At 43.1% G+C, this 13322-nt stretch overlaps 1 long non-coding RNA gene across 1 annotated transcript in view; it reads left to right on the top strand.

The window, feature by feature from the left end:
* Window positions 1-12561, top strand: part of LOC122462966 — a 46983-nt gene extending 34422 nt beyond the window's left edge. The window contains exon 3 of the long non-coding RNA XR_006285882.1: window positions 11741-12561. This is a non-coding gene — a long non-coding RNA (uncharacterized LOC122462966). The remainder of the gene's footprint in view (window positions 1-11740) is intronic.
* Window positions 12562-13322: the final 761 nt, after the last annotated feature.

The following is a 13322-nucleotide window of genomic DNA, read 5'->3' as shown; positions in this document are numbered from 1 at the left end:
CCACTTAGGTCTCTCAGTCTGCCCCAGAGCAACCTTAGTCCTTTCCCTCGCACTGGGTAACCATGCAAAATACAGGGGAAACCAAGGCACACGTAGGCTTTATAAAAATATTACAGAAAATCCCTACTTCATCACAACATGAGAGAGACAAACTCCCCAAATATCCCATTTTGTGATCTCTCTCCGTGCAGAATCTGACTCTGACAGAAACACATGCCTGTTGATTTATATCTAGTGTCCTGGTATTATGTGTTCGCTGTGCTATTCTGAATGTTTCCATAAACTGTAGGATTATGCCACACTGATTTTATTCAGTGAAATAGTCAATCTGGATGAGAACCTCACCAGTCAGTGTATTACTACTTATGGGAGAGGATGCGAAAATTCCTTTGTAGTGCAGTTTCTCACATAGAAGAATTAAAATGATGCTTACTCTGTAAATCAAAATGCTTTTAGCTTGTTTTTGTTTTCTTCTGTCAAGCTATGAACTTGGGCTGAGTGGTGAAAATTAAAAAAAACCCACATGCAGTAAAATTAGACTATTTTTTGTAGTAATTTGCTACATCCTCCAGTCAATAGGGAGGCCATTTATGCAGATTTCTGTTCTATCAGCAGGAGCTTACTGGCGTGACATTGTGTACCTTAATGTGTAGCAAGAACACCAGATGGATAGAAATGATCAATATTCTGTCTTTTTAAAGCTGTGATGAAGCGATCACAAAGCTATTAATTGCTAACAACCAGAGACGCAAAAACAAAAAAGCTTGGGTCTGAAGAACTGGAGGACGTATGCAGCTCTGCTCTGCTGGGTTTATGCTGCTTCCTACCGAGGATAACTTTTTATGCGAGCATGCCCGTTAGTACAATGTGTATATTTCATGATAAAAAGATAATCACAATTATTTTGCTTTCCTTGTAATCAGATTTCGTTAAAAAAAACAAACACCTAATAAAAAGCCCCAACCCTTGAGTTTCTTTAGATGTTGGATTCCAAAAATGTTTAGTTTATTATAGAGAGGGACAACATGTTGTGAGAGGCACCTCCAGGTTGCAGTCCAGGTAGAGCCTATAGCCAAGCACAGCTGACAGGTTTCAGAGTAGCAGCCGTGGTAGTCTGTATCCGCAAAAAGAAAAGGAGTACTTGTGGCACCTTAGAGACTAACACATTTATTTGAGCATAAGCTTTCGTGGGCTACAGCCCACTTCATCGGATGCATGCAGTGGAAAATACAACTAGGACGATTTTATATACACAGAGAACATGAAACAATGGGTGTTACCATACACACTGTAACGCGAGTGATCAGGTAAGGTGAGCTATTACCAGCAGGAGAGAAAAAAAAAAACCTTTTGTAGTGATGATCAAGATGAGCCATTTCCAGCAGTTGACAAGAACGTGTGAGGAACAGTAGGGGGGAAAATAAACATGGGGAAATAGTTTTACTTCGTGTAATGACACATCCACTCCCAGTCTTTATTCAAGCCTAATTTAATGGTGTCCAGTTTGCAAATTAATTCCAATTCAGCAGTCTTTTGTTGGAGTCTGTTTTTAGAATAGAATAGAATCATAGAATATCAGGGTTGGAAGGGACCTCAGGAGGTCATCTAGTCCAACCCCCTGCTCAAAGCAGGACCAATCCCCAATCAAATCATCCCAGCCAAGGCTTTGTCAAGCCTGACCTTAAAAACTTCCAAGGAAGGAGATTCTACCACCTCCCTAGGTAACGCATTCCAGTGTTGCACCACCCTCTTAGTGAAAAAGTTTTTCCTAATATCCAACCTAAACCTCCCCCACTGCAACTTGAGACTCCTTGTCCTGTCCTCTTCTACCACTGAGAATAGTCTAGAACCATCCTCTCTGGAACCACCTCTCAGGTAGTTGAAAGCAGCTATCAAATCCCCCCTCATTCTTCTCTTCCGCAGACTAAACAATCCCAGTTCCCTCAGCCTCTCCTCCTAAGTCATGTGTTCCAGACCCCTAATCATTTTTGTTGCCCTTCGCTGGACTCTCTCCAATTTATCCACGTCCTTCTTGTAGTGTGGGGCCCAAAACTGGACATAGTACTCCAGATGAGGCCTCACCAATGTCGAATAGAGGGGAACAATCACGTCCCTCGATCTGCTCGCTATGCCCCTACTTATACATCCCAAAATGCCATTGGCCTTCTTGGCAACAAGGGCACACTGCTGACTCATATCCAGCTTCTCGTCCACTGTAACCCCTAGGTCCTTTTCCGCAGAACTGCTGCCTAGCCATTCGGTCCCTAGTCTGTAGCTGTGCATTGGGTTCTTCCGTCCTAAGTGCAGGACCCTGCACTTATCCTTATTGAACCTCATCAGGTTTCTTTTGGCCCAATCCTCCAATTTGTCTAGGTCCCTCTGTATCCTATCCCTGCCCTCCAGCGTATCTACCACTCCTCCCAGTTTAGTATCATCCGCAAATTTGCTGAGAGTGCAATCCACACCATCCTCCAGATCATTTATGAAGATATTAAACAAAACCGGCCCCAGGACCAACCCCTGGGGCACTCCACTTGACACCGGCTGCCAACTAGACATGGAGCCATTGATCACTACCCGTTGAGCCCGACAATCTAGCCAACTTTCTACCCACCTTATAGTGCATTCATCCAGCCCATACTTCTTTAACTTGCTGACAAGAATACTGTGGGAGACCGTGTCAAAAGCTTTGCTAAAGTCAAGAAACAATACATCCACTGCTTTCCCTTCATCCACAGAATCAGTAATCTCATCATAGAAGGCTATTAGATTAGTCAGGCATGACCTACCCTTGGTGAATCCATGCTGACTGTTCCTGATCACTTTCCTCTCCCCTAAGTGCTTCAGGATTGATTCCTTGAGGACCTGCTCCATGATTTTTCCGGGGACTGAGGTGAGGCTGACTGGCCTGTAGTTCCCAGGATCTTCCTTCTTCCCTTTTTTAAAGATTGGCACTACATTAGCCTTTTTCCAGTCATCTGGGACTTCCCCCGTTCGCCATGAGTTTTCAAAGATAATGGCCAATGGCTCTGCAATCACATCCGCCAATTCCTTTAGCACTCTCGGATGCAACTCGTCCGGCCCCATAGACTTGTGCACGTCCAGCTTTTCTAAATAGTCCCTAACCACCTCTTTCTCCACAGAGGGCTGGCCATCTACTCCCCATGTTGCGATGCCCAGCGCAGCAGTCTGGGAGCTGTCCTTGTTAGTGAAGACAGAGGCAAAAAAAGCATTGAGCACATTAGCTTTTTCCACATCCTCTGTCACTAGGTTGCCTCCCTCATTCAGTAAGGGGCCCACACTTTCCTTGGCTTTCTTCTTGTTGCCAACATACCTGAAGAAACCCTTCTTGTTACTCTTGACATCTCTTGCTAGCTGCAGCTCCAGGTGCGATTTGGCCCTCCTGATTTCATTCCTACATGCCCGAGCAATATTTTTATACTCTTCCCTGGTCATATGTCCAACCTTCCACTTCTTGTAAGCTTCTTTTTTATGTTTAAGATCCGCTAGGATTTCACCGTTAAGCCAATCTGGTCGCCTGCCATATTTACTATTCTTTCGACTCATCGGGATGGTTTGTCCCTGTAACCTCAACAGGGATTCCTTGAAATACAGCCAGCTCTCCTGGACTCCTTTCCCCTTCATGTTAACACTGCATGCATCCGATGAAGTGGGCTGTAGCCCACGAAAGCTTATGCTCAAATAAATGTGTTTGTCTCTAAGGTGCCACAAGTACTCCTTTTCTTTTTGCGGATACAGACTACCACGGCTGCTACTCTGCTACTCTGAAACCTGTCAGCTGTGCTTGGCTATAGGCTCTACCTGGACTGCAACCTGGAGGTGCCTCTCACAACATGTTGTCCCTCTCTATATTAAACTAAACACTTTTGAAGTTTTTTGGGTTGTAATATCGCTACTTTCAGGTCTGTAGTAGAGTGACCAGAGAGATTGAAGTGTTCTCCGACTGGTTTTTGAATGTTCTAATTCTTGACGTCTGATTTGTGTACATTTATTCTTTTACGTAGAGAGTCTCGACTGTCCAGTTTGGCCAATGTACATGGCAGAGGGGCATTGCTGGCACATGATGGCATATATCACATTGGTAGTGGGACGGGGAGTGGATGTGTTCCTCACACGTTCTTGTCAACTGCTGGAAATGGCCCACCTTGATTATCACTACAAAAGGTTTTTTTCCTCTACTGCTGGTAATAGCTCACCTTAACTGATCACTCTCGTTACAGTGTGTATGGTAACACCCATTGTTTCATGTTCTCTGTGTATATAAAATCGTCCAAGTGTATTTTCCACTGCATGCATCCGATGAAGTGAGCTGTAGCCCACGAAAGCTTATGCTCAAATAAATTTGTTAGTCTCTAAGGTGCCATAAGCACAGTTGAGTTATCCCTAGTGAAGTCTGAGCTAGCAAACAGGAGCAGCAAATGGGAATTTTGCAAGGGAGTTCTCCAGGTGAAGGAGGAGTTACTATGTAGCCCTTGGGCTGAGTTTGTTGTGTTAGTTTCTGTGTTCTTGTGTGCTTACCATGTGCCTGCTTGATGGAAGTTTATAGTGTGGTCTGTCTGGGAGGTTGAGGGGGCACTCTGTGCTGTGTCTAGTGACCTGCTAGGGAAAACTGAGAGCTTCCCAGCGAGGCTCTGATCTGCCATCCTTTCATCCCTAATCCCTTTAGGATTCCCTGACAAGGAGGCGGTGTTAACTCAGGGAGAACAGGGGTTTTAAAACCCTAAGCAACCAGAGGAGCTGGTGAACAGGGGAGTTTTGGGAGGGGAATTTAGAGAGGGAATGTGAGAGCCAGATACACCTAATAAACATTCTCTAAACTTAGTCCAATAACCCCCCCATTCTCCAACAAACTCCCCCCCCCACAAAAGACCCTGCAAGAATAAAAAGAATGTAGGCCGAAGTCCAGCAGCAGAGTGGGGGGCTAGCCAGCTTATTGCACTGAAAGCAGCATGTATGATTATCTGCTTGTGTGTATTCAGCACAATCAGCTCATGGCCCACCGAGACCAAGTATGGGTTCTTGAGACCAGAGTGGCTGAACTGGACGAGCTAAGGGAGACCAAGAGGTACACAGAGGAGACTTTCCGGGTTGCAGTATAGTGTTCCCACCCCAGTCCGACAGCCTCTGCGCTGCTGAGAAGGATGAAAGTCTCAGGGAAAGTAAAGATCAAACTGGAGAAGAGGGAAACAATCTTGTAGTTCAGACCCTCCTTCCAGATGATCTCATGGCATCTTTGCACACTGAGGATATTTCTCCAGGGAGAGGGGACCATAGTTATTAGTAACGGAGGATTCGATCATTAGAAATAATAGATAGCTGGCTTTGTGGTGATTGGGAGAACCATATGGTGAATTGGCTGCTAGGTGCGAAGGTTGTGGATCTCTCAAGATATCTAGACAGACTTATGTGCAGTGCTGGGGAGGAGCCAGTGGTCGTGGTACATGAAAGTACCAGTGACATGGGGAAAAGTAGGTGAGAGGTCCTGGAGGTTGCTAGGTAAGAGATTAAAATCCAGGACCTCCATGGTAGCATTCTCTATAATGCTTCCAGTTGTACATGCCAGGCCAGTTAGACAGGCAGACCTGCAGGGTCTCAATATGTGGATGAGACAAAGGTGTTGGGAGTTCCTAATAAATAGGTTTATTAGGAACTGGAGAACATTTTGGGAAAGGAGGAGCCTATACAGGAAGGATGGGCTCCACCTAAACCAAAATGGAACCAGATTGCTGGCACTTAAAATTAAAAATGTCATAGAGGAGTTTTTAAACTAAGGTCTGGGGGAAAGCTGACAGGTGCAGAGAAGCATGTGGTTTGGACAGACTCATCCTTTAGGGGAGGAATTATTAAAGGGGATACTATCCCTCCAGTAAAGAGGAGAAGGATAGAAGTTGCTAAAGTACAGGTGAGAACTGAAGAGAAACAGACAAATGAAAAAGAGTCCCATTCAATTACATCACATGATGGCAGAAAACTAAATGTTGACAAATTTTATGTGCTTGAATACAAATGCAAGAAATGTAAATGGCAATATGCGTGAACTTGAGTGCCTGATATTAAATGAGGATATTGATATAATAGGCATCACAGAAACTTGGTGGAATGATGATAATCAATGGGACATGGTAATACAAAATATATAGGCATGGCAGAGTAGGTTGCACTGATAGGGGAGTGAGACTATATGTGAAAGAAAGCATAGAGTCAAATATAGTAAACATCTTAAATGAATCAAACAATAGCATTGAATCTCTACGGATAGAAATTCCATGCTTGAATAATAAGAGTATAGCAGTGGAAATATACTACTGACCACCTCGCCAGGATGGTGATGGTGACTGTGAAATGCTCAGGGAAATTAGAGAGGCTACAAAAACAGAAAACCCAACAATAATGGGGGATTTCAACTATCCCCATAGTGACTGCATACATGTCACCTCAAGATGGGATACAGAGGTAACATTTCTAGACACCATTAATCACTTCTTCTTGGAGCAGCTAGTCCTGGAACCCCCAAGGGGAGAGGCAATTCTTGGTTTAGTCCAAAGTGGCACACAGGATCTGGTCCAAGAGATGAATATAGCTGAACCCCTTGGTAACCACAACCATAATGTAATTAAATTTAACATCCTTGCAGGGGGGGAAATACCAGAGAAAACCACTACAGTAGTATTTAACTCAAAAAGGGGAACTACACAAAAATGACAAGACTAGTTAAATGGAAATTAAAAGGAACAGTTACAAATGCCTGAAACCTGCATGGAAACTTGCTAAAAACACTGTAATACAGGCTCAAACTATATGTATATCCCAAATAAAAAAGGAAGAGTCAGAGAACCAAAAAAATGCCACCATGGCTAAACAACAGAGTAAAAGAGGCTGTTAGAGACCCCAAAAAATCTTTTAAAAATTGGAAGTCACGTTCTACGGATGCAAATAGAAGGGAGTATAAACTGTAGCAAGTCGAGTGTAAAATTAAAATTAGGCAAGCCAAAAAAGAATTTGAAGAGCAACTAGCAAAAGACACAAAAACTAAGAGCAAAATTTTTAAGTACATCAGAATCAGGAAGCCTGCCAAATAATCAATGGGGCCACTGGACAATCAAGGGGCTTAAGGAGCACTCAAGGAATACAAAGCCTTTGCAGAGTAGTTAAATGAATTCTTTGCATCGGTTTTCACTGCAGACGATGTGAGGGAGATTCCCACACTTGAGCCATTCTTTTTAGGTGACACATTTGAGGAACTGTCTCAGATTGAGATGTCGGGAGAAGAGGTTTGGGAACAAATTGATAAATGAAACAGTAATAAGTCACCAGGATCAGGTGGTATTCACCCAAGAGTTCTGAAGGAACTCAAATATGAAATTACAGAACTACTAACTGTAGTATGTAACCTATCACTTATATCTGCCTCTGTATCAGATGACTGGGGAATAGCTAATGTAATGCCAATCTTTTAAAAAGGCTCCAGAGGCAGTTCTGGCAATTACAGGCAAATTGGTTGAAACTATAGTAAAGAACAGAATTATCAGACACATAGAGGAACACAATTTGTAGGGGGAGAATCAAAATGTCTTTTGTAAAGAAAGATCATGTCTTATCAATCTCTTAGAATTCTTTGAAGGGTCAACAAACATGTGAACAAGGGTGATCCTTTGGATATAGTATACAGTACTTGGACTTTTAGAAAGCCTTTGACAAGTTCCCTCATGAAAGGCTCTTAAGCAAAGTGAGCAGTCATGAGAGAAGAGGGAAAGTACTTTTGTGGATCAGTAACTGGTAAAAGATGGGAGACACAGGGTAGGAATAAATAGTCAGTTTTCACAGTGGAGATCCGATGCAGGGATCTGAATGATCTGTGCTGGGACCACTGGTGTTCAACGTATTCATAAATGTTCTGGGAAAAGGGGCAAATTTTGTTGTGGCAAAGTTTCTAGATGATAGAAAATTACTCAAGATAGTTCAGTCCAAAGCTGACTGTGAAGTGTTGCAAAGAGATCTCGCAAAACTGGGTGACTAGGCAACAAAATGGCAGATGAAATTCAGTGATGGAAAATGCAAAATAATGCACATTGGAAAACTATATCTACAAAATGATGGGGTCTAAATTAGCTTTTTCCACTCCAGAAAGAGATCTTGGAGTCATTGTGGATAGTTCTGTGAAAACATCTGCTCAATGTCCAGCAGCAGTCAAAACGGCTAACAATGTTAGGAACCATTAGGAAAGGGATAGATGATAAGACAGAAATTATCTTACTGCCACTATATGAATCCATTGTATACCCATAACTTGAATACTGCGTGCAGTTCTGGTTACCCCATATCAAAAAAGATATATTGAAAATGGAAAAGATACAGAGAAAGGCAACAAACATTAATTAAGATTATGGAATGGCTTCCATATGAAGAGAGATTAAAAAGTATTGGTGCTGTTCATTTTAGAAAAGAGACAACTAAAGGGTGAATAGGATAGAGGTCTATAAAATCATGACTGGTGTGGAGAAATGGAATAAGGAAATAGTATTTTCCCCTTCATAGAACACAAGAACTAGGGTCACCCAATGAAATTAATAGGTTTAAAACAAACTAAAGGAAATACTTCTTCACACAACACACACTGAACTTGTGGGACTTGTTGCCAGGGGATGGTGTGAAGGCCAAAAGTATAACTGGGTTCACAAAAAGAATTAGATAAGTTCATGGAGGATAGGTCCACCAATGGCTATTAGCCAAGATGGTCAGGGATGCAACCCATTCTCCAGGTGTCCGTAAAGCTCTGACTGTCAGAAACTGGGACAAGATGATGGGATAGTTCACTTGATAATTGCCCTGTTCTGTTCATTCCCTCTGAAGCACCTGGCACTGGCCACTGTCAGAAGACAGGATACTGGGTTAGATTGGTCTGACCTAGTATGGCCATTCTTATGTTCAGATTCTTCCTAGCTCAGGGGTGGCCAACCTGTGGCTCTGGAGCCACATGCGGCTCTTCAGAAATTAATATGCGGCTCCTTGTCTAGACACTGACTCCTGGGCTGGAGCTACAGGCGCCAACTTTCCAATGTGCGGGGGGGGGGGTGCTCACTGCTCAACCCCTGGCTCTGCCATAGGCCCTGCCCCTTCCCACCCCCTCCCCTAAGCCACTGTGCCCTTGCTTCTCCCCCCAGAGCCTCCTGCATGCCACAAAATAGCTGATTGGGAGGTGCAGGGAGGGAGGGGGAGGTGCTGATCGGAGGGGCAGCTGGCGGGCGGGAGGCACTGGGAGCAGGGTAGGGGGAGCTGATGCGGGGCTGCTGACGTATTACTGTGGCTCTTTGGCAATGTACATTGGTAAATTCTGGCTCCTTCTCAGGCTCAGGTTGGCCACCCCTGCCCTAGCTAATGGGGAGGCTTAAATGACACATTTAGGTAACTGTTAAATCCCTGGGAAATTTCCATGGTGGGGTGCTCTGTGGCATCTTTTAAAGATTCATTTACTAGGTTGGCTAGTGATCTGTTAATTTACGGTGAATACAGAAATAAAAGGGCCAAGTGTTACTTCACTCCTAATTTTCAGTCGGAGCAGACATTTGTGCACAGTGCTGGCACAGAACCATGGGTGTGCGCACAAATAAGGGATCTGCGTGTGAATGTGGCAGAACAGGTCCATGTGTGTCTGTTTTCACATACAGACTAGTCATGCACCTGCACACGCCTAAAAAGCACGGGTAGTGATACCTAAGTGTGGCCGCACTCCTCTCATCTCAGAGAGACTTGCGCATTGTGCACTCTGCTTATTAACCTCACCTCACAGGTACTTTGCTTAGAAAGTAGAAGCTTCACAGCAGCTTATTTTCAATGACCTCATGTGTAGAACAGTCTGGTTTGCCTCCAGGGTTATCACTTCGAATGAATTCCTCCTTCTGAAAATGCCAAATTTAATAAAATCACAGACACAGCATTGTTTCAGAGCATGCTTTAATACTGTTCTCACTGCCAGAGAACAAGATCCATGCTTTAAATGCATCTTTCCAATTCTTTTTTTCCATCAGAAGGCCCTTGATTCTACTAAATGCCTTATGGGGATAATAAATGTGTGATGTCTTTGAATATAATGACAAGGTATGCTCTTACTCCCCATGATATCTGTAATGCAAATCTGTGGGAAGCCTTAGACTTCTGGTAGGAAACCCCTACTGTTACAAGAAGAGGCAGCTGGTGCTATGTAAAAAGAAAAGGAGGACTTGTGGCACCTTAGAGACTAACCAATTTATTTGAGCATAAGCTTTCGTGAGCTACAGCTCACTTCATCGGATGCATACCATGGAAAGTACAGAGGATCTTCTTTTTATACACACAAAGCATGAAAAAATGGGTGTTTACCACTTGTCATAAATATAAAGGGAAAGGTAAACCCCTTTAAAATCCCTCCTGGCCAGAGGAAAACTCCTCTCACCTGTAAAGGGTTAAGAAGCTAAAGGTAACCTCGCTGGCACCTGACCAAAATGACCAATGAGGAGACAAGATACTTTCAAAAGCTGGGAGGAGGGAGAGAAACAAAGGGTCTCTGTCTGTCTATATGCTGCTTTTGTCGGGGATAGACCAGGAATGGAGTCTTAGAACTTTTAGTAAGTAATCTAGCTAGGTATGTGTTAGATTATGGTTTCTTTAAATGGCTGAGAAAAGAATTGTGCTGAATAGAATAACTATTTCTGTCTGTATCTTTTTTGTAACTTAAGGTTTTGCCTAGAGGGATTCTCTATGTTTTGAATCTAATTACCCTGTAAGGTATCTACCATCCTGATTTTACAGAGGGGATTTCTTTACTTCTATTTACTCCTATTTCTATTAAAAGTCTTCTTGTAAGAAAATTGAATGCTTTTTCATTGTTCTCAGATCCAAGGGTTTGGGTCTGTGGTCACCTATGCAAATTGGTGAGGCTTTTTACCAAACCTTGCCCAGGAAGTGGGGTGCAAGGTTTTGGGAAGTATTTGGGGGGAAAGACGTTTCCAAACAGCTCTTCCCCAGTAACCAGTATTTGTTTGGTGGTGGTAGCGGCCAATCCAAGGACAAAGGGTGGAATATTTTGTACCTTGGGGAAGTTTTGACCTAAGCTGGTAAAAGTAAGCTTAGGAGGTTTTCATGCAGGTCCCCACATCTGTACCCTAGCGTTCAGAGTGAGGGAGGAACCTTGACACCACTACAAAAGGTTTTCTCTCCCCCCACCCCACTCTCCTGCTGGTAATAGCTTATCTAAAGTGATCACTCTCCTTACAATGTGTATGATAATCAAGTTGGGCCATTTCCAGCACAAATCCACATCCCCCCCCCCCCCCCCAACCCACTCTCCTGTTGGTAATAGTGCTATGTGCTGGTGCTATGTAGTGACAGAAAACTAATTCTTCTTATTATTATTATTGTCTTTAGTTCTGTTATCTTGATTGCTTTGGTGCATCCAACGTATGGTGCCCTGCATTGTATCTGACTTAACATAGTACAGGTTCAGTGGCCTTTGAACAAAAATGTACACACCCTGATGAACTGCTATAATTTTTCACGTGGCCAGTGTAATGAATGAAGTGAGACTCTTCAGAAATAGGCCTTCATTGACAGTAGCTGTGTAAATGTTGGTGTGCGTTAGATAAAAGTGATATTAAAGGGGAGCCAAAAATGTGTGTGTGATCGCTATTCAGAACATACGTTGATCCTGTCTGAAAGGGTTGTTTTGTTTTTCTCCCTTTTACAGATTGTGGCACAGGCAGTCATCTGAAGTACCAACATCTGAAGTTTCACCCCTTTTCAAAGACTTTCCTTTGCCCCTCTCTGCAACTCAACTTTTTGTTTTGTTTTTTGTTTTGGCGGGGGCACAACAAAAGAGCCTAAGAGAAGAATGAGGCAGTTGAAAGGAAAACCCAAAAAGGAGACCTCCAAAGATAAAAAGGAGAGAAAGCAGGCAATGCAAGAAGCTCGACAACAAATCATCACCGTAGTGCTTCCCACAATGGCTGTTGTAGTGCTTTTAATTGTTGTGTTCGTTTATGTGGCAACTCGCCCAAATACAACTGAATGATGCCGCTTTTTAAATTCTCTAACTTCGTGTATTAATACTCGTATTTTATGAAGAGCCAAAAACCCCCCTCCCAAACCTTTCTTCCAATATCCCACATTTTAATAGTAGTTTACAAAGGAACCTACTGTCATCTTCAGTCTTCTACTTAATTGGAGTGCTAGGATTTCTGTTTTGGAATGTAACATAAAACGGATTCGTGAGCGTGCCAATACGTTTTATGGTCCAGTTGATGTGCCTTTCAGACTTTTAAAATGGTGTTTTTTCTTAAAGCTATTTGAAGTTCTATATTGTGAAAGGAAACTCTGTTGTGTTATAAATTTGTATAAATCAGCTTTCAGATTTTATCACTGTAATTTGTAATGTTGCTCCCATGAGTTTTTGTTTGTCTGTTTCACAACTTCCAAAGAAGTACACTTCTTCTTTGTGCTTAATGTCATTTGAAATGCTCTGATTTAAAATATATATATATTTTTGGAATAAAGAAGATATTAATCTTACTTAGAATCTTCATCTTGTTTTGCCAAAAAGTGGCTTGATGATGTAATACTTTTCATTTAAATGCTATACAGCAATGTTTCTCAGACAGGGGTCCGTGGACCTCTGGGGATCCATGAGGGTATCCTAGGGGCCCCATGGGCCCCGCTGATCAGCTCTTCCCCCTCCCTCCCCAGTGCCTGCTGCACGCTGGGGGACAGCTGTTCAGTGGCGTGCAGGAGGCGCTGGGAGAGCTGGGGAGGAGCGGGGACGGGGCGTGCTCGAGAGAGGAGGAATGGCAGGGATGAAGCAGGGGCAGGAAGAGGTGGGGTCAGGCCATGGGGCTGAGCGGGGGAGCTTGGGGGTCTGCGAAAAATTTTAAATCAGAATGGGGGTCCTCTGATAGCTAAAGTTTGACAGCCGCTGCTATACAGAGTACTTACAAAGGATTTCTTTTTCCTGTGGGACTTGAACATTCAAAGTGAATAATAGAATATAAGATCTACCAGAACAGTCTTGCAGAAGCCCAAGAGAAAGATTCCACAGGTTTGTCGTGGCAAAGTAGCTAATATAAAGACACAGTCACAGGCCTTGAATCTTCTGTTCTTAAATGAGGAAAATGTGAAATAATGTAGGTTAGGCTTTCAAACACTTTATTCAAATGGACCGTTCTTATATGGATCCCAGTTTCTCTTTAGAACCTAGCATCAAACCACCACAGGTGCACTCCAGGAAGTTAAAAAGAAAAGTATATCAAAATTCCTGGAATAATTCTATGCACTTT

Source organism: Chelonia mydas, chromosome 1 (assembly GCF_015237465.2).
Source record: "Chelonia mydas isolate rCheMyd1 chromosome 1, rCheMyd1.pri.v2, whole genome shotgun sequence".
NCBI classification, from domain to species: Eukaryota; Metazoa; Chordata; order Testudines; family Cheloniidae; genus Chelonia; species Chelonia mydas.
This window is presented reverse-complemented; position numbering and strand designations above follow the sequence as displayed.